Raw genomic sequence first — 14,883 nt, forward strand, 5'->3', positions numbered from 1 at the left:
CTGGATTAACGCCTGGTAGAGCCGTAACAGGGTAGAGCGGTCGGCGCCCCAGCGGGTGTGGCTCAAACATCGCAGTGCATTGAGATGCCGCAAACACGTCTGTTTGAGCTGCCGAATATGAGGCAGCCAAGTCAACCGGGCATCGAAAACCACCCCCAAAAACCTGTGTGATTCCACCACCGAAAGAAGTTCGCCGTTAAGAGAAAGCTGCGGCTCCGGGTGGACAGTACGTCGCCGGCAGAAATGCATAACGCAGGTCTTGGCTGCCGAAAACTGAAACCCATGCGCTACAGCCCAAGACTGCGCCTTACGGATAGCACCCTGTAGCTGACGTTCAACAGCTGCAATGCCAGTAGAGCTGTAGTAAAGGCAAAAGTCGTCAGCATACAGGGAAGCGGAGACAGAATTTCCCACGGCTGCAGCAAGCCCGTTAATGGCTATTAAAAACAGACAGACACTTAAAACAGAACCCTGTGGCACACCGTTCTCCTGGACGTGGGAGGAACTATACGAGGCCGCGACTTGCACGCGGAAGGTACGACACGACAGAAAATTGCGGATAAAAATCGGCAGAGGACCCCGAAGACCCCATCCATGAAGCGTAGAAAGGATGTGATGACGCCATGTCGTATCGTACGCCTTCCGCATGTCGAAAAAGACAGCGACCAGGTGCTGACGGCGGGCAAAGGCAGTACGGATGGCCGACTCCAGGCTCACCAGATTGTCGGTGGTGGAGCGTCCTTTACAGAACCCACCCTGAGACGGAGCCAGAAGGCCCCGAGACTCCAGTACCCAATTCAAGCGCCGGCTCACCATCCGTTCAAGCAACTTGCAAAGAACGTTGGTGAGGCTAATGGGACGGTAGCTGTCCACCTCCAGAGGGTTCTTTCCAGGTTTCAAAACGGGGATGACAATGCCTTCCCGCCATTGCGACGGAAACTCCCCCTCGACCCAAAGACGGTTGTAAAGATCGAGAAGGCGCCGCTGGCAGTCCACTGAAAGGTGTTTCAGCATCTGACAGTGGATGCCATCTGGCCCAGGAGCGGTATAGGGCAAGCAGCTAGGGCACTGCGAAATTCCCACTCACTAAATGGAGCATTGTAAGATTCTGGGTGGTTGGTGCGAAACGAAAGGCTCCGACGTTCCATCCGCTCTTTAATGGAGCGGAAGGCCTGGGGGTAATTCGCAGAAGCGGAACTTATAGCAAAATGCTCTGCTAAGCGATTTGCAATGACGTCGGAGTCAGTACAAACTGCTCCATTCAATGAGAGCGCAGGGACGCTGACAGGTGGCCGATAGCCGTAGACGCGTCGAATCTTGGCCCAGACCTGCGATGGAGTGACATGGAGGCCAATGGTGGACACATACCGCTCCCAGCACTCCTTCTTGCCTTGGCGGATAAGGCGGCGGGCCCGCACACGCAGCCGTTTGAAGGCGATAAGGTGGTCTATGGAGGGATGTCGCTTGTGACGCTGGAGCGTCCGCCGGCGATCTTTAATCACTTCAGCGATCTCAGGCGACCACCAAGGCACAGCCTTCCGCCGAGGGGACCCAGAAGAACGGCGAATGGCAGATGCGACGGCAGTAACGATGCCGGTGGTGACCGATTGAACCACCGCATCAATGTCATCAGTAGAGAGGCTCAAAAGCGGCAGTGGAGGAGAACAAGTCCCAGTCAGCCTTATTCATAGCCCATCTGCTAGGGCGCCCAGAAGAGTGACGCTGTGGTAGTGACAAAAAGAGCGGAAAGTGGTCACTACCACACAGGTCGTCATGCACACTCCATTGGACAGACGGTAAGAGGCTATGGCTACAGATTGAAAGGTCAACGGCGGAGTAGGTGCCATGCGCCACACTGAAGTGTGTGAAGGCACCATCATTTAGCAGCGAGAGATCGAGCTGCGACAATAAATGCTCAACGATGGCGCCTCGACCTGTTGCCACTGACCCACCCCACAGAGGGTTATGGGCGTTGAAGTCGCCCAATAGCAAGAAAGGTGGCGGCAATTGGGCGACCAGTGCAGCCAGGACATGCTGCGAGACATCACCATCCGGTGGAATGTAAAGACTGCAGACGGTAACAGCCTGTGGCGTCCACACGCGTACAGCGACAGCCTCTAAAGGCGTCTGGAGAGGGACAGATTCGCTGTGCAGAGTGTGAAGGACATATATGCAGACGCCACCAGACACCCTTTCATAAGCTGCTCGGTTCTTATAATAACCTCGATAGCCACGGAGGGCGGGGGTTGGCATTGCTGGAAACCAAGTTTCCTGGAGAGCAATGCAGAAGAAAGGGTGAAGGCTGATAAGTTGGCGGAGCTCAGCTAGATGGTGGAAGAAACCGCTGCAGTTCCACTGGAGGATGGTATTGGCCATGGATGGGAAAGGCGTGAAGGGACTGGGGAGGCAGATTACGCCTCCGGGGCCCCTGCTGCTACTGAATCACCACCTGTACTACAGCAATCCATTGCGTCCGAGGGACTGGCGAGATCCAGGTCCTCAGCGGATGCCAGAATCTCCACCTCATCTTCGGACGCAGAGGGAGAAGGTTGCGGTGGGACAGGTGCCACCGCAATTTCAGGATTCTTGGGAGCCTTTTTCTTCGACTGCTTTGCACGCTGATCCTTTGGTGGTTCTGGCTGGGAGGGCCTCACTGGGTCAGTCTCAGGGACTGAAGACGACCGCGACGCCCTACGACCAGCGACCGGTGGGTTTTTGGCAAACTTGCGGGTGTCCGCTTTGGCACTGGGCAAAGCCTGGGATGGGAGGGCCCCAAGGGACCCCTTCCGGGCGAGAGGAGCCGAAGAAGGCTCACGCTTCTCCGGCTGTGAAGGGGGAACAGATGTCCCCGGCGGTTGGGGTGGTGTTGCTCCTGAAGTAGATGGAGCAGGAGCAAAAGGGAGTGAAGTGCCCCCCACAACCAAGGGGGCCGGTGAATTCTGACAGAGCTGAGTCCGAACTGTTGGGGACGACACTGAAGAGGTTCGAACAGGTGTTGCAGCAGCAGCATAGGTGGACGGCATGGGAACAGGATGTAGCCGTTCAAACTTCCGCCTTGCCTCGGTGTAGGTCAGGCGGTCCAGGTTCTTATATTGCATTATCTTCCTTTCCTTCTGGAAGATCCGACAGTCCGGCGAGCAGGGGGAATGGTGTTCTCTGCAGTTAACACAGATAGGAGGCGGGGCACATGGAGTATCAGGATGCGAAGGACGTCCACAATCCCGACACGTGATGCTGGAAGTACAACGAGATGACATGTGGCCGAACTTCCAGCATTTAAAACACCGCATCGGAGGAGGGATATATGGCTTCACATCACAACGGTAAACCATCACCTTAACCTTTTCGGGTTATACATCACCCTCAAAGGCCAAGATGAAGGCACCGGTGGCTACCTGATTATCCCTCGGACCCCGATGGACGCGCCAGACAAAGTGAACACCTCGTCGTTCGAGGTTGGCGCGTAATTCATCGTCGGACTGCAGAAGAAGATCCCTGTGGAATATAATACCCTGGACCATGTTGAGACTCTTATGCGGCGTGATGCTAACTGAAATATCCCCCAACTTGTCACAATTGAGCAACCTCCGTGACTGGGCAGAGGATGCCGTTTGGATGAGCACAGAACCAGAGCGCATCTTGGACAAGCCCTCCACCTCCCCGAACTTGTCCTCTAAATGCTCCACAAAAAACTGGGGCTTGGTTGACATAAACAATTCCCCATCAACTCGCGTACACACAAGGAACCGGGGGGAATAGTCTCCACTGCCTTCTTTTGCCATACGTTCCTCCCATGGAGTGGCCAGGGAGGGAAATGATCGTGGTTCGTACTTCCTGCCGTTGAGGTTAGACCTTGATCGCTTAGAGACTGCTGGTGGAGGCCCACCAGCGAGAGATGATGTACCACGCTTCATTGCGGGTCATCCGCCCTGATGCCACCTACTCCGACCAAGGGCCCTCCCCACGGGCGCCACCCAGCGACAGCAATAGCCACCTGGCAGGACGGCCATTGCCGGGAGTCCTGATGCCCCAAGGAGATGGGCATCTACTCCTTGGCATACGTGGGGAGTTAACGGCGCAGGCATCAGTAGAGCGATCCCTGTGTTGTCAGGGGGCTACAATCAAGAGGGTACATGGCGGCCCCACCACAACGGGCTGGCTACCGTGCTGGATCTTAGGTGCAAAACTGTCCAAGGTCGTCGTCGCAGGTAAAAGAAACACTGCAGATTGCAGCGTGGGAATCGCACCCAGGGACGTATCCTCGCTCAAGAGACGGAAAACGAGCGGGACACCAGTGCAACGACGAAAAAGCCGGCTAAAGGTCTAAACGCTCGATGGATACAGTGCACCATGTAAGGCGCCCTTCCCCAATTGGCTCGCTCTTCGGAATAATGTAGAAAGATGGAGGTCAAACCCGAGAGGGGACCATCATATAAGGCCGAAACATTTGAGACTCCTTTTAGTCGCCTCTTACGACAGGCAGGAATACCGCGGGCCTATTCTAACCCCCGATCCCACAGGGGGGACCTTTACAAGTACGACACAACATGTGGTTCATGCACGATGGAGCTCCTGCACATTTCACCAATTCCATGGCCTCCAAGCTCTCCTGACCTCAACCCTTTTGACTTTCATTTATGTCTGACGCATACTACATGACAGTGTAACACATAATACCCAGCCCTGGGTCGGGTTTGCATGTACCCCCTTGAACAGACCAGGCCCGGCGGTGGGGGGAGGGAGGGGGTGGTTGCCTGAGCTGCTACCTTCCCAAATTGTCAATTGGTCCTTGTGTCAGGTATTCAGGAGGTTAGGTGTGAACAATCAACTAAAGCGGGTGTGCCCCCCCCCCCCGCCCCCCTCTCTGAGGAGGACCCCAGTTGGAAGGAGCGTGTGGCTGCTGGCAATCATGGGGAATTTTCTTGCAATGAGCCAATCATCTTCTACACAATCAGTGTGTACTAAACATAAATGGAGTGAGGCTAATGATTCACTGACACTTCCAGCTGCATCATGGTTCCTCATGATTTCGTATACTGAAGACGTTAAGTCCTTTGCTATGCTAAATCCGTTTATTATTCAAAAAGGTAATGATGCAGTTGCCAGCCCTGTAAAATTCTGATCTTGTTTATGCATTAGAACTTTAAATTGGAGACTGCTTCTGATTTTCAAGCACAACGACTGCCTGCAGCTTTGCTCCTCTACAACTATACTGTTCATGTTGAGGCCTTTCACATGCTGAATTCTTCCCATGGTGTTCTTTACACAAGGCTGCTGAATGGTCTGACTCAGACAGAAATCCAAAGATACCCCTCTGATCAGTGTGGTATTGGAGTCCATTGGGTGCTGAAAACGGTAGATACATCCTTAGTGCCCATAGGCTCTCTTTCTCTCACCTTTGATAGAATGGTGCTTCAGTCAAACATCAAAGCAGGCTACGAAGTTATCACAGTCCGACCATACATTCTGAACCAGATGCACTACTACCAGTGTCATTGTTACAACAACATTAACATGTCCTGTCGACACATGGCCAAATGTATAACCTATGGTAGGGATGCCAAATGTGTAACCTGTGGTAGAGATGCTCATGAGGGCGATTGTCGATCTCCTCATCCACACTATCAACTGCATTGGTGAGCATGCTGCCTCCTTCCGCGATTGTCCATTGTATCTGAATGAGTAAACAAACCGAGAGAACGAGACAAAGGAAAAAGTGTCTTACACAATCACTCGCAAGTTGTTGGCTAGTTGAAACCCTATACTCTACTGTCTGGCCATTACAGTAATGTTCTTGCTACATAGCGCTCCATGAACGAAATGGCCACACAGACATGTGACCTCAAATAAAAACCAGCGCCCTAGACCGCTCGGTCACAACACCAGCGCTGCTTTGGGCGCCAGTGTTCCTAGCATTTGTAGAAACAGTGCACGCCACAGCTTCCTGTTCTGCTGGGACTGGCTGTTCATCCAATCCATCGCACCTCTAACAACTGCCCTTTTCGACTACAGAGAGCAGCGGACGTCTGCGCTCTGGGAGGCGACATTACGTGTTGGTGAGGAAGTGATAGTGCAAACTGCGGCCTGCGGAACACGAGTGACAAAATCAAGAGAGCACTGTGATTTCGAGTACTCGTGCACTATCGCCAATGCAACGGCAGCAAGTAAAAACTTTCAAAATTGCCGTGACCAGGATTCGAACCTGGGTTATTGCGGCCACAACGCAATGTCCTAACCACTAGACGATCACGGCCACGGCCACGAAGGCGCCCACGAAAGCAGCTGGCTGGAATGCAAGTGGCGATACACAGCAAAGCCTAGGCCAAGGTGTACGCCACAGCAGTGTCAGACACGGTCTCCATCACGTGTATACGAGCAAATGAACGTTGCTGCGCTGTCAGGACACTAACTACAGTGGTTAGCTGCATTCACCTCCGTGGCAATGTCTTGTAGTCCTCCAAGCCTCTTGACTACAGGTACCCGTATGTGGCTGGATAACAAGTGGATAGATGCCGCATCTCTCTCGCCGTCAGGTGTTGCCACGAATCATACTTAACGTGGCTTTCTGCACGCGTCAGCGTAGCGTCAGTCGAGCAAAGTCGAGAGAGGAGCAACAAAAACGCGCATTTCCGGTACCGGGAATCGAACCCGGGCCTCCTGGGTGAGAGCCAGGTATCCTAGCCACTAGACCACACCGGATAACAGTGGCAGCGCTCTTCCAGCGAACGCAGCAACTACGCACGGTTAACTGACGACAACTGTAAAAAATCCACTCTCTCACGTTATAGAACGGCGTGCTCCGGACGCATTTCGTGGAGACGAACGCCAGCAATGATGAGAGCAAAAGGCGCCTCCAAATCCTGTCGTTGCACCACGCACTGTTCTACGGCAATTCACGAAGCAGAAGCTCACGCCTTGTTGTGCTGTTTTCTTTGCAGGCAATAAGCGCAGCTGTCTTCGACACAGGAAACATTACACGTTTGGCAGCTGTGGGGTTGGAACCCACGCCTCTGAAGAGACTGGTGCCTGAAACCAGCGCCTTACACCGCTCGGCCACGCTACCTACACAACACGCGCGTCACAAGAGCTGCGTCCTACGCCACGAGAACACACCGCAGCGGCACAAAAGTGAGACGTAAAAATTGGCAACGGTGGGATTCGAACCCACGCCTCCGAAGAGACTGGTGCCTAAAACCAGCGCCTTAGACCGCTCGGCCACGTTACCACTGGAGCATGAGCGGCGAAACGTTTCCTTTGTAGTACAAAGGTGGTTGTTGGTATGTTTAAGGGGGACTAAACAGCTAAGGTCATCAGTCCCCAATTCCAAAAACAGGCGAGACATAAAGTAGCGGAGCAGATAAAACCCCAAGGGGAAGGAGACTCCCCCCCCCCCAGGCACTAAAGAACACAAATTAGGCAACGAACACTACAGAAAAGAAGAGTACAGACGAACACCAGACAGAAAGAAACAGAAGAAAAGAAGATGGCCGGAGACTGGTTGACTGACCACAAGAACAAAAAAAAGGAAAAGAGTCAACCATCCGACGACACACCAAAATAGCAACAAATATTGAGAGACGCGAGGACAAAAGACACAGAAAGGGAAAGGTGCAGGACCACCTAAATGGAACCATAAAAAGGACTATCACGGATAAAATGTAAAACATTGTCAGCCGTGGAGGCATCGTCACATAAAAGCAAAGGCAAAGTGCCTGGGAGATTAAAAGACTGCCGGAGGGTGCGCAGTCGGGGATACTCCAATAAAATGTGGGCGACTGTCAGCCGGGACCCACACCGACACAGGGGGGGATCCTCGTGACGCAAAAGATGGCCGTGCGTCAGGTAGGTATGGCCGATGCGCAGCCGACACAGGATTACAGAGTCCCTGCGAGAAGCCCGCAGGGAGGAACGCCACACATCGGTCGTCTCCTTGACAGCCCGCAGTTTATTCGGGGCTGTCATGCCACGCCACTTAGCAGCCCACATCCCAAGCACCTTACGGCGCAACACCAGCCGCTAGTCGCGAGCCGTAAGGCCGATCTCCAAAGCTGGGGCGTCGATCGCCCCTTTGGCCAGCCTGTCAACACGTTCGTTCCCCGGGATGCCAACGTGACCTGGCGTCCAAACCAAAGCACCGAACGACCAGAGCGGGTAATGGTGGAAACAGACTCCCGAATAGAGGACACCAGAGGAGAAGAGGGATAGCAGCGGTCGATGGCCTGGAGGCTGCTCAGGGAGTCACTGCAGATGACGATGGACGTACCTGAGCAGGAACGCATAAGCTCGAGAGCGCGCAATATGGCCACCAGCTCTGCAGTAAAAATACTGCAGCTAGCCGGCAAGGAGCGCTGTTCAACATGGGCAGCATGAGCAAAAGCGTAGGCAGTGCGACCATCAACCAGGGAACCATCAGTGTAGACAGTCTCACAGCCCGGAAATGAGGCGAGGAGCGCAAGAAAACGGCGACGGAGGGCCACAGGCGGAACCGAGTCCTTGGGTCCCTGTGCCAAGTCCAGACGGACGGACGGACGGGGCAAACACCAGGGAGGCGTAGGTGCACGGACCCGGAAGGGAGGCAGAAGAGGGAATGAGCCCAGTTCTGACAGCAGGGACTGGACGCGGACAGCTATGGAAAGCCCAGACCAAGGTCGCCGTTCGGGCAGATGGAGGACCGTGACAGGGAAAAGCAGGCGACGATTGGGATGGTCCGGCGAGCAATGCACATGGACAGCATAGTCGGCGAGCAGCCTATGGCGGTGAATCCGCAGCGGGGGAACCCCGGCCTCCACCAGTAGACTATCCACGGGGCTCGTACGAAAAGCGCCAGTTGCAAGCCGAACCCCACAGTGGTGTATGGGGTCTAACAACTTCAACACTGAGGGCGATGCAGACCCATAGGCCAGGCTCCCATAATCAAGCCTGGACTGCACAAGGGCTCTGTACAATCGCAACAACGTGCAGCGATCCGCACCCCAAGAAGTGTGGCTGAGGCAGCGGAGGGCGTTGAGGTGCCGCCAGCACTTTTGCTTCAGCTGAGTAATATGAGGAACCCATGTGAGCCGGTCATCAAACACGAGTCCTAAGAAGCGGCAAGTTTCCACCACTTCAAGCAGGTGCCCATTGAGGTAAAGTTCAGGATGAGGGTGGACCATCCGACGCATGCAGAAGTGCATAACTCGAGTCTTGGCTGCAGAGAACTGAAAACCATGAGTCAGAGCCCATGATGCTGCCTTGCGAACGGCTACTTGCAGCCTGCGTTCGGCGACTCCTGTAGTCATGGAGCTAAAGGAGATGAAGAAGTCGTCGGCATACAAAGAAGGAGACACCGACGACCCCACGGCTGCAGCCAGACCATTAATGGCCACTAGAAATAAGGAGATGCTCAACACCGAGCCCTGCGGGACCCCATTTTCCTGTATATAAGATGAACTAGAGGCGGCACCGACTTGCACCCGGAAAGAGCGGCGCAATAAAAAGGTTTGAAGAAAAGCCGGGAGCCGACCACGAAGACCTCACTCATGCAACGTAGCAAGGATGTGATGCCTCCATGTGGTGTCAAAGGCCTTCCGCAGATCGAAAAATACAGCAACGAGATGCTGACGTCGGGCAAAGGCCGTACGGATAGCAGATTCCAGCCGCACCAAATTGTCCGTGGCAGACCGGCCCCGACGGAAGCCACCCTGGGATGGAGCGAGGAGACCGCGCAACTCAAGGACCCAACACAAACGCCGCGCCACCATACGTTCGAGCAATTTGCACAAAACGTTGGTGAGGGTAATGGGACGATAGCTGTCCACCGCCAGTGGGTCCGCACCGGGCTTCAAGATGGGGACAATAAGACCCTCACGCCATTGCGACGGGAACACGCCCTCGCTCCAAATGCGGTTAAAGATGGCGAGGATGTGTCGCTGGCAGTCCCTGGAGAGATGCTTCAGCATCTGTGTATGGATGCAGTCCGGTCCTGGTGCTGTATCAGGGCAATCGGCGAGGGCGGCGAGGAATTCCCTCTCGCTGAAAGGAGCATTGTATTTTTAAGAACGACGTGTGCGGAACGATAACGGCGTCTGCTCGGCTCGCTCCTTGAGAGAGCGAAAGGCGGGGGGATAAGTTGCAGCCCGCATCTCGTGGTCGTGCGGTAGCGTTCTCGCTTCCCACACCCGGGTTCCTGGGTTCGATTCCCGGCGGGGTCAGGGATTTTCTCTACCTCGTGATGGCTGGGTGTTGTGTGCTGTCCTTAGGTTAGTTAGGTTTAAGTAGTTCTAAGTTCTTGGGGACTTATGACCACAGCAGTTGAGTCCCATAGTGCTCAGAGCCATTTGAACCATTTTGGATAAGTTGCAGTCGCAGAGCTCTTAGCAAAGTGCGCAGCAAGGTGTTCAGCAATGGCGGCATTGTCCGTGCAGACAGCGCCATCCAAGGAGATCCCAGGGCCACCCATAGGGGTCTGGTGTCCATAAATCCGCCGTATCCGGGACCACACGAGCGAGGGGGAGACACGGGAGCCCAGGGATGAGACGTACCTCTCCCAGCACTCCTGCTTACGCCGTGTAATAAGACGACGGGCGAAGGCACGGAGCCTCTTATAGGCGATGAGTGTCTCGAGAGACGGGTGCCGCCTATGAGGCTGGAGGGCCCTCCTACGGTCGCGAATAGCCTCAGCAATCTCCGGCGACCACCAGGGTACAGCCTTCCTCCGAGGGAGTCCAGAAGAGCGGAGGATGGCAGCCTCGGCCGCCGAAATGATTGACGTGGTTAAGACACGGACCACCTCGTCAATGTCACCCCGTGGGGGAGACTCAATGGTTGCCGCAGAAGTAAAACCCAGCCCGTCAGCCCTGTGGAGAGCCCAGCGGGGCAGGCGCCCAGAAGAATGACGCTGGGGCAGTGACAAATAGATGGGAAAATGGTCACTACCACACAGGTCAGGATGCACTCTCCAGTGGAGGGATGGGACAAGTCCGCGGCTGCAAAGAGAGAGATCGATGGTCGAGAACGAGCCATGGGCCACACTGAAATGCGTGGGAGCACCGGTGTTCAAGAGGCTAAGGTCGAGCTGAGCCAACAAATGCTCCACGGCACGACCGCGGTCATCGGAGACAGTCTCACCCCATAGAGGGTTGTGGGCATTGAAATCGCCCAGCAACAAGACAGGTGGCGGCAGTTGGGCTATCAGAGCAGCCAGGACATGCTGTGCGACAGCACCATCCGGTGGAAGGTAAATACTGCAGACGGTAATAGCCTGTGGCGTCCACACCCGAACAGCGACAGCCTCTAAAGCTGTTTGTAGAGGTACAAACTCGCTGTGAAGAGAGTTAAGGACATATATGCAGACGCCACCAGACACTCTTTCATAAGCTGCCCGGTTCTTAAAATAACCCCGATAGCCACGGAGGGCGGCGGTTCGCATTGCTGGAAACCAAGTTTCCTGCAGAGCAATGCAAAGGAAAGAATGAAGGCTGATAAGTTGGCGGAGCTCAGCTTGATGGTGTAAGAAACCGCTGCAGTTCCACTGGAGGATGGTATTAGCCATGGATGGGAAAGGCGTGAAGGGACTGGGGAGGCAGATTACGCCTCCGGGGCCCCTGCTGCAACTGACTCACCACCTGTACAACAGCCAGCTATTGCGTCCGAGGGACTGGCGAGATCCATGTCCTCAGCGGACGCCAGAATCTCCACCTCATCCTCAGACGCAGAGCCTGTAGGAAGCGGTGGAATGGGTGCCACCGCAATGTCGGTAGCCTTGGGGAGTTTCTTCTTCTTCTGCTTCTCGCGCTGTGCCTTTGGTGGTTCAGGCTGGGAGGGCGTCACTGGGTCAGTCTCAGGGACAGACGACGACCGTGTGTCCCGACGACCAGGGACCGGCGGTTGTTTGAGCCACTTGCAGCTGTCGGCTTTGGTACCGGTCGGAACTTGCGAAGGGAGGTCCCCAAGGGACTCCTTCCTTACGAGAGTAGCCGAAGAAGTCTTACGCTTCTCCGGCTGGGAAGGGGGAACTGATGTCCCCGATGGTTGGGGGGGTGTTACTCCTGAAGTAGATGGAGCAGGAGCAACAGTGGGTTTAGTGCCCCCCACCATCAAGGGGGCAGGTGTGGAACTTCGACTCGGAGAGCTGACTGGAGCGGATGGAACTGTAGCAGGAGTGACAGTTGCGGCATAAGAAGCTGTCATGCACACTGGATGAAGCCGATCATATTTCCGCTTCGCCTCAGTGTACGTCAGGCGGTCGAGAGTCTTGATTTCCGTGATCTTCCGCTCCTTCTGCAGAATCGGACAGTCTGGCGAGCAAGGCGGATGGTGCGCACCACAGTTCACACAGATTGGAGGCGGGGCACAGGGATGATCAGGATGGGATGGTCGACCGCAATCGTGGCAGACGAGGTCGGAAGCACAGCGTGAAGACATATGGCCGAACTTCCAACACTTGAAGCACCGCATCGGGGGAGGGATATATGGCTTGACATCACAACGGTACACCATCACCTTGACCTTCGCAGGTAACGTGTCACCCTCGAAGGCCAAGATGAAGGCACCGGTGGCAACTTGACGATCCCTTGGACCCCGGTGGACACGCCGGACGAAATGGACACCTCGGCGCTCCAAGTTGGCGCGCAGCTCGTCATCGGACTGTAAAAGGAGATCCCTGTGGAAGATACTGCCCTGGAACATATTCAGACTTTTATGGGGAGTGATAGTGACGGAGACATCCCCCAGCTTATTACAAGCGAGCAAGGCCCACGACTGGGCGGAGGATGCCGTTTTTATCAACACCGATCCGGACCGCATCTTGGACAAGCCCTCCACCTCCCCAAACTTGTCCTCTAAATGCTCTACAAAGAACTGAGGCTTCACGGATATAAAAGATTCCCCATCAGCTCTGGTACAGACAAGATATCTGGGCGAATATGTCTCACTTTCATGCAATGCCTTTCGTTCATCCCATGGTGTGGCGAGGGAGGGGAACGATTTGGGGTCATAAACGTTACCTTTAAAATGGGCCCTCGAACGCTTAGAGACTGCTGGTGGCTGGCCACCAGCAAGAGAAGATGTGCCACGCTTCATTGCGTGTCATCCACCCTGATGCCACCTACTCCGACCAAGTGCCCTCCCCACGGGCGCCACCCAGCCATAGCAAAGGCCACCTGGCAGGATGGCCATTGCCGGGAGTCCCGATGCCCCAGGGAGATGGGCATCTACTCCTTGGCATACGTGGGGAGTTAACGGCGCAGGCATCAGTAGAGCGATCCCTGTGTTGTCAGGGGGCTACAACCAAGAGGGTACATGGCGGCCCCACCACAACGGACTGGCTACCGTGCTGGATGTTAGGTGACATGTGGTCCATGGTCGCCGTCAGTGCAGAAAATGGCCCTGCACAGTGTTTGGCAGAAAGTGTACGCAGGAGCGTATCCATGCCCAAGCGATGGAGAGCGGGCAGGACTGCAATGCAACGACGAATAAGATGGCGAAAGGTCTGAACACAACATGGACACAAGGCATCAAGTAAGGCGCCCTTCCCCAATCGGCTCGCTCTTCGGAAAAATTTTGAGATATGGAGGTCAAACCCGACAGGGGACCATCACATAAGGCCGAAACGTGTGAGACTCCTTTTAGCCGCCTCTTACAACAGGCAGGAATACCGCGGGCCTATTCTAACCCCCGAAACCGCAGGGGGTCTTTGTAGTACAAAGATCACTCCGAAATGTAAGTGTCTTGGCAATCGCTGTGCCATGTATTTCCACTGCTCTTCCACTGGAAGCGTCTCTTTAGGCCATCCACAACAAGGAAATGCCGTGCCCGCCGTATGGTAGCGACGCCACTTGTCTGCAGCTGTCGTAGTTAAGGAGACAGCATCGAGAGACTCTGGGAGGCGACATTACGTGTTGGTGAGGAAGTGGTAGTGCAAACTGCGGCCTGCGGAACACGAGTGACAAAACCAAGAGAGCACTGTCATTTCGAGTACTCGTGCACTATCGCTATTGCAAAGGCAGTAAGGCAAAACTTTCAAAATTGCCGTGACCAGGATTCGAACCTGGGTTATTGCGGCCACAACGCAATGTCCTAACCACTAGACGATCACGGCCACGGCCACGAAGGCACCCACGAAAGCAGCTGGCTGGAATGCAAGTGGCGATACACAGCAAAGCCTAGGCCAAGGTGTACGCCACAGCAGTGTCAGACACGGTCTCCATCACGTGTATACGAGCAAATGAACGTTGCTGCGCTGTCAGGACACTAACTACAGTGGTTAGCTGCATTCACCTCCGTGGCAATGTCTTGCAGTCCTCCAAGCCTCTTGACTACAGGTACCCGTATGTGGCTGGATAACAGGTGGATGGATGCCGCATCTCTCTCGCCGTCAGGTTTTGCCACGAATCATACTTAACGTGGCTTTCTGCACGCGTCTGCGTAGCGTCAGTCGAGCAAAGTCGAGAGAGGAGCAACAAAAACGCGCATTTCCGGTACCGGGAATCGAACCCGGGCCTCCTGGGTGAGAGCCAGGTATCCTAGCCACTAGACCACACCGGATAACGGCGGCAGCGCTCTTCCAGCGAACGCAGCAACCACGCACGGTTAACTGTCGACAACTGTAAAAAATCCACTCTCTCGCGTTATAGAACGGCGTGCTCCGGACGCATTTCGTGGAGACGAACGCCAGCAATGATGAGAGCAAAAGGCGCCTCCAAATCCTGTCGTTGCACCACGCACTGTTCTACGGCAATTCACGAAGCAGAAGCTCACGCCTTGTTGTGCTGTTTTCTTTGCAGGCAATAAGCGCAGCCGTCTTCGACAGAGGAAACATTACACGTTTGGCAGCTGTGGTGTTGGAACCCACGCCTCTGAAGAGACTGGTGCCTGAAACCAGCGCCTTAGACCGCTCGGCCACGC

General features: G+C 54.8%; 6 non-coding genes across 6 annotated transcripts; all 6 read right to left on the reverse strand.

The window, feature by feature from the left end:
• Window positions 1-6,181: 6,181 nt before the first annotated feature.
• Window positions 6,182-6,253, reverse strand: Trnah-gug (transfer RNA histidin (anticodon GUG)). Its single transcript has one exon. It is a non-coding gene; the product is annotated as a tRNA-His (tRNA).
• Window positions 6,254-6,627: 374 nt separating this feature from the next.
• Window positions 6,628-6,699, reverse strand: Trnae-cuc (transfer RNA glutamic acid (anticodon CUC)). Its single transcript has one exon. It is a non-coding gene; the product is annotated as a tRNA-Glu (tRNA).
• Window positions 6,700-6,981: 282 nt separating this feature from the next.
• Window positions 6,982-7,063, reverse strand: Trnal-cag (transfer RNA leucine (anticodon CAG)). Its single transcript has one exon. It is a non-coding gene; the product is annotated as a tRNA-Leu (tRNA).
• Window positions 7,064-7,143: 80 nt separating this feature from the next.
• On the reverse strand, window positions 7,144-7,225 carry Trnal-uag (transfer RNA leucine (anticodon UAG)). Its single transcript has one exon. It is a non-coding gene; the product is annotated as a tRNA-Leu (tRNA).
• Window positions 7,226-14,005: 6,780 nt separating this feature from the next.
• On the reverse strand, window positions 14,006-14,077 carry Trnah-gug (transfer RNA histidin (anticodon GUG)). Its single transcript has one exon. It is a non-coding gene; the product is annotated as a tRNA-His (tRNA).
• Window positions 14,078-14,451: 374 nt separating this feature from the next.
• Trnae-cuc (transfer RNA glutamic acid (anticodon CUC)) lies at window positions 14,452-14,523 on the reverse strand. The gene has a single exon. It is a non-coding gene; the product is annotated as a tRNA-Glu (tRNA).
• Window positions 14,524-14,883: the final 360 nt, after the last annotated feature.

This window comes from Schistocerca nitens, chromosome 1 (assembly GCF_023898315.1).
Source record: "Schistocerca nitens isolate TAMUIC-IGC-003100 chromosome 1, iqSchNite1.1, whole genome shotgun sequence".
Classification (NCBI taxonomy): Eukaryota; Metazoa; Arthropoda; class Insecta; order Orthoptera; family Acrididae; genus Schistocerca; species Schistocerca nitens.